General features: G+C 43.0%; 1 long non-coding RNA gene across 3 annotated transcripts; it reads left to right on the forward strand.

Moving 5' to 3' along the window:
• The first annotated feature begins 3,488 nt into the window (after window positions 1–3,488).
• LOC115578459 (uncharacterized) lies at window positions 3,489–5,954 on the forward strand. Of its 3 annotated transcripts, none has more exons than XR_003983454.1 (4): window positions 3,489–3,622; window positions 3,718–3,810; window positions 4,948–5,013; window positions 5,712–5,954. It is a non-coding gene; the product is annotated as an uncharacterized LOC115578459 (long non-coding RNA). The 3 variants fall into 3 exon arrangements; XR_003983453.1 differs by lacking the exon at window positions 5,712–5,954 and adding an exon at window positions 5,105–5,684; XR_003983452.1 differs by lacking the exon at window positions 5,712–5,954 and having other exon boundaries at window positions 4,948–5,684.

The following is a 5,954-nucleotide window of genomic DNA, read 5'->3' on the forward strand; positions in this document are numbered from 1 at the left end:
TGAAGTGCATCCTACCTCATTAAAAAAGGCATGAATGCGAGCTGCAACAGCCTTTGCCCGCTTGGCCACAGTGACATTTTCGAAGCAGAAAAATCTCTCCTTCACGCGACTGTCAGTGACATAACGTAACACAAGTGACATCTGTGATGTGTTACTCACGTTGGTTGTCTCATTAACCATGGCTGCTACAAATATTGTGTTCCTCACCTCTTCTTTCATTGCATCCCTTAACACATCTGCAGTGGCACTGATCAGGTCATTCTGGATTTTACTAGATGTACCAGTAAACACCTTAGATGTTGCCAGGTGGCATCTCAGCTCATTGTCTTATTCAGCCAAGTAGTCCAACAACTTCAAATAATTCCCCTTGTTCGCTGATTCTCTGCTCTCATCATGTCCTCTAAAAGATAGTTCTTGCTTTCCCAAAAATACCACAGTGTGGATGAGCCGTTTCAGGATCTCCCTGTTTTGTCTCACCTTCTCGTTGTGCACAATGGTCTCTCTCCGCTGTTGCTTACTCAACTGCAGGTCAATCTGCGTGTCTCCAAACGTTTTCAGAGAGACAGCAGCACGCAGGTGTCCTGGAGTGGATTGATGTTTTTGAGCTGCTTTGGTTAAGCAACTCAAATTATTGAATCCTGCGCTACACCAGGGCCCTTTATTGGGATTAAAAAGCAGGCAATCCCAACAGTACAGCTTGTTGGTGCACAGGCTGCCCATTAGCCACGGGCTGTAGCTGCTAGCTTGAAAATGTCTCCGGTAGCTCTTGCTAGATTGCATCAATCCTGGCAAGGCGGATGATGGTCGAAGTTTCTGGACAATTTCAAGTTTATCCTGGAAAGTTAATCTTGAAAATGGAGTTTCAATAAATCCAGCAATCATACAGTTTTCTTCACTAACTGCCCACATAGCAAGCGGGTCCGGGCCAGATCCGGCATCAAGCCGGCACCTCTGGCCTACATCTGGCATGGCAAATAGTATGTTAGCCAGATTTGGGCCAGGTCTGGCAGTGATGGCACCGTTTATGATATGGCATGCCAAATGTGGGCCAATCGTGGTTAGGTGTATGTGGCCCAGATCTGTAACAGACAGGTCTGGGCCAGATCTGGCATCAAGCTGGCACTTTTGGCTTATTTCTGACCTGGTAAATAGTATGTTAGCCAGATGTGGGCCAGGTCTGGCAATGATGGCACCGTTTATGTAATGGCATGCCAAATGTGGGCCAATTGTGGTTAGGTGTATGTAGCCCAGGTCTGTAACAGACAGGTCTGGGCCAGGTTTGGCAGTGATGGCACTGTTTATGAAATGGCATGCCAAATGTGGGCCAATTGTGGTCAGGTGTATGTGGCCCAGATTTGTAACAGACAGGTCTGGGCCAGATCTGGCATCAAGCCGGCACTTTTGGTCTATTTCTGACCTGGTAAATAGTATGTTAGCCAGATGTGGGCCAGGTCTGGCAATGATGGCAATGTTTATGTAATGGCATGCCAAATGTGGGCCAATTGTGGTTAGGTGTATGTGGCCCAGATCTGTAACAGACAGGTCTGGGCCAGATCTGGCATCAAGCCGGCACTTTTGGCCTATTTCTGACCTGGTAAATAGAATGTTAGCCAGATGTGGGCCAGGTCTGGCAATGATGGCACCGTTTATGTAATGGCATGCCAAATGTGGGCTATTTGTGGTTAGTTGTATGTGGCCCAGATATGTACCCTGCTGAAAAAAGTCAGACAAACCATTAGGCATATTCTATTGGTTTCTAATGGTTCCTGGTGGTTTCTAATGGTTTCTAATGGCTACTTATGTTGTCCTAATGGTTTGGTTTGTTTTTCTAAGGTTCTAATATCTCCTACACAAATTTACAGGACTTCAACGGTCCCTACTAACGTTTCCTACGGGAGTCTAATGGTTCCTACAGGAGTCTTCTATAGGAGTCTTAATGGTTCCCACATAAGTCTTATTGGTTCCTACAGGCGTTTCTATACACTGAAACAAGTCAATCTAAGAATAAATAATTGTAACATAATTAATCCTGTGATAATAACAATACAAAACAAAGTTTGTCTCTAGACATGAATATATCAAGTTGTGAATTATTCTACATTTGTTCAAAACACAGTTTTGATTGTTTTCCCTAACAAGCTGTATGTAAGCGGATCAACAAATCTTCTACACTTTGTATTTACTCCGACTGCCCTCCCCCCCCCTGTGGTGCATTCTGGGTATTCGCGCCAAACGCCTGAGCAAAGACAGAAGGAGAAATTTGAAAAATGGGAGACTGAACTGTTAAGGTAAGAATTTAGTTAATGTTATTGATATAGTTGGTTACTTACTACAATCTTTCAGGTTTTACATTGTTGTAGAAATAAGTAAAATAACTGGAGGCACTTGATGTAATTTGTAATTAACAACAGTGGCTTCAACAGACTTCTGTGTAACTTGAAACAAATGTTAGCACGTTTTAAAATACTTGCTTCAAATGTAATTTGAGCTGACGTTTGCAAGTGACTATAATTTAAAGTAAGCATGGATGTGTTTTTTCTTTCACATTACGTTAATCAGACAGCGCTGGGTACCGGTTTATGGCTGCATGCAGAACCAGAGTGATAGAGTAAACTAACGTTAGTATGCATTTCTATCTATGGCACTGTGCAGAATCCCTCTCTATCGGCTAACACCGGGGGCGGGTTAGCCGTTAGCCAGGGGTGTTCGCGACACACGGTGCCCCTCGGTAACTCTTCACTAACGGCTAACCGTTAATGGCTAACACCGTTAGCGAGGCAGTAGCCGTTAGCGAGGGGCGCCTGGTGCCGCGAACACCCCTCGCTAACGGCTAACACCCCGGTGTACGGGGCTACCCCTCGCTAACGGGGTTAGCCGTTAGCTAACCCCGTTAGCGAGGAGTGTTAGCTGTAAGTCGGCCGTGTGTGTTTGGGTTTGTGTGGCCGGTTTTTGGTCGCAGCGGTGGCTGCTAACTAGCAGGTAACTTAGCCTACATCTAGGTTGTTAAGTTAGGTCTGCTTGTTAGCCACGAACCGCAGCAGAGGGCAGAGCGCAGAGCGAGCCACGCTGCAGGTGATACACCGCGCCGAGTTCTCAAATAGAGAGCCCACTGTACAGGGGGCAGAGTGAGATGCGTGCTGCATAGACGATCTCTTTAGTGGTCAGTTACTATGTCATTGTGTGCTTATCAGATGATTTATCGTGTCAAGCACACTGGTGAAGGTATGCAAAAACAATTGTTGTGGGGAAAGTGGACACATGTTAGATTATTTCAGATTATGTACCAGACAAAAAGTAATTTTTGGGGGCAGAGATTCTGGTCTTTCACTGAAAAAAATGTCGTGACAGCCCAGTCTAAAATGCAGCAAATGATGAGGCTGTCAGAATAAAATGCATGACTCTGTTCTGTTTTTGTTGCTCTGTGTCTCTGTTGTTCTTTTTTTCTGTATCTCAAGATGTTTCTCCATCTCACTTCTGACCTCTTTTGCTGATCAAGGATGAATTATGGAGGATCACACTAAAGCCACTACAGTTCACATTACTGGGGAAGTTGGACCAATACACACCCAGGCTGTTGAGCCTCTAAGCTGTTGGGAAGAAACTTGATGAGACCTGTGACATGGTAAATGAGGCATGTACTTATTGCAGTTAAATAGTTAGTTATATATTAGCATTCTGATGTTTGTACTTAGCATGATCTCCTTTCTTTTTTTATAGCACAACAGCATTGAGTCCAGAAGAGAGGATGTGATCAGAGGCCTCATTCTCTATCTTGGTGAAAAACAAGAGGAGCTAATCAAGGCCTACAAGGTAAAGAAAACTGTTTCAAAGCCCAGCCTGTTTGAGATGAGGTTATGCAATCCAGAATAGCTGATGGCTCAGTGGTATTTTAATTATTTTTTTCTTTTTTTTTAAAGAGTGCCTATGTAGAAATGGATGGAATGTTATGATTTTAGCATCTAATTATTAATGATTTAGTAAAAGTTGGAAAATCATCAGATGTGGATGTTATCCTGCACGGAGAGCAGGCTGCTGCTAGCACTGCTAACGGTAGCCACACAGCATGTCAGTGGTCAGAGAAGATGACACATTTCATTAACATAGTTCAGTTCATTAATGTGTGCCACTAAGTGCCAACTATATCAGCATTTGGTTGTTGAACAGTGGGATCAATGGTATCTATCAAACAGCTCCTTATTTAAATAAAAACGGAGTTCAGTTGTGTTCAGTGATGATGGAGAAGCTGCTGCTGCCGAGCTAAATGCCATCCCAATGTCTGACAATGCATGGAACATGACGTATAGCAACAGCAAAAATATTAACAGTAATGATAGCAATAATAATTATTTGGGGGGGTGCAGCTGTTATTTTCTTCTCTGAGGGGGGGATGTTGTAGAAATTTGTTTGGCAAGATCTGTAAGCAGGCTGATGTGAATGTGTGTGTGATGTGGGTACTGAATGTGGTTATGCATTGCTCCGGTCGAGCACTTATACCGGTATGCCAGTTTACTCTGACACAGGCTACATCCTTATTTTCATTTTCTATGTCGAGATACTGCTGGACTCGCTGCCACCTTTTACACTAGATTACACTATTTCTGGTGACGACAAGCGATGTTTGAAACATTTACATGACCAGTCGTTTAATCAGGAACATCCCTAGTGCTTTATATGTGTATTCTAACAACTTAAATTGCAGCAATGTGATTGCATTCGTCATCACAAAATTTAAATAAAGTAAAAAAACTGTTAAATAGTTTCATGAATTTCTTTTCCATTCAATGCATGGGGGGGGGGCATGTTAATGGCCAAACACACTGATGGCTGTTGGAATGTAGTGCCAATCATATTTATTGGCTAGTCATCAGATGTGTCACTTGTGAACTGTACTGTGATATTCATTAATTTGTGTGTTTGTATGTGTGTGTCTGACTTCTGATGCCACAGACCAAGAAATCGAGACCAGGATTACAAAATGGTTGCAGAAAGCACCTGATGGGAACAGCGGAGGAAGTGAGTAAATGAGAATGATGGACAGTGAGAGAAGCTCTCATGCATAATGCATTTTAGACTTTTGATCTGAACTCTCTTCACCTTTTGTAAGGTGCTACTGCTGGTGGAACACATGGAGACGTGATGTTTCTATGCATGGTGTGAAAGTCTATGCCAAGTTGTTTTGTCTAAAATGTTCAGTGTTGGTTTTTAAACTGAAGATATGGCAGTGAATGTTAAATTCGTAATAATGTTCCGTAGACTCTTGACATGTTGTGTTTGCTGACAGATATGTTGTAAGTATATGTTAAGGTATTATGCAACATTCCGCTGCATTGTATGTTTTTGAACAGTCTATGCTAGTGGCTCTCAACTGATGGGTCAGGACCCAAGTGGGTCGTACATGTGAATGGAAAAATCTCAGAGTTTTATTTTGAAGTCTATAATTTCTGATACTATGCTTTTATCATAAAGGATGTGTGTTTACCATAAATGCAGCATGGCTGCAGTCATATACTGCCAGCTATACAACTTTTCAGTGTTAAAATGTTGCCGCTTTTTGAATTGTGAAAAAAGTACTGAATGTTCCGATGCATATTGCACTTATCTGATAACACTTTGCATTGATTATTCAATATTGGAAATGTATTTTGGAAATTAGCTGTGAAAATAAAGTCATTTGTATAATTGTACCTCTGTTGTTTTTTAATCCGGTCCAGATGCAGCATGGATTAGACTGACGTCTGGCCCAGCTCTGGTCCACATGGGGCACTTGCACTTGGCTGACATACTGCAAAGAATGACGCCCCCCCAGTGGCCCAGATCTGGTTAGCCAGAGCTGGCTCACACATAGGCCAGCTCTGGGCCAGTTGAGGTACTTGCACTTGGGTGACATACCGCAAAGAATGACGGCCCTCCAGTGGCCCGGATCTGGTTTGCCAGAGCTGGCTTACACATGGGCC

This window comes from Sparus aurata, chromosome 3 (genome assembly GCF_900880675.1).
Source record: "Sparus aurata chromosome 3, fSpaAur1.1, whole genome shotgun sequence".
Classification (NCBI taxonomy): domain Eukaryota; kingdom Metazoa; phylum Chordata; class Actinopteri; order Spariformes; family Sparidae; genus Sparus; species Sparus aurata.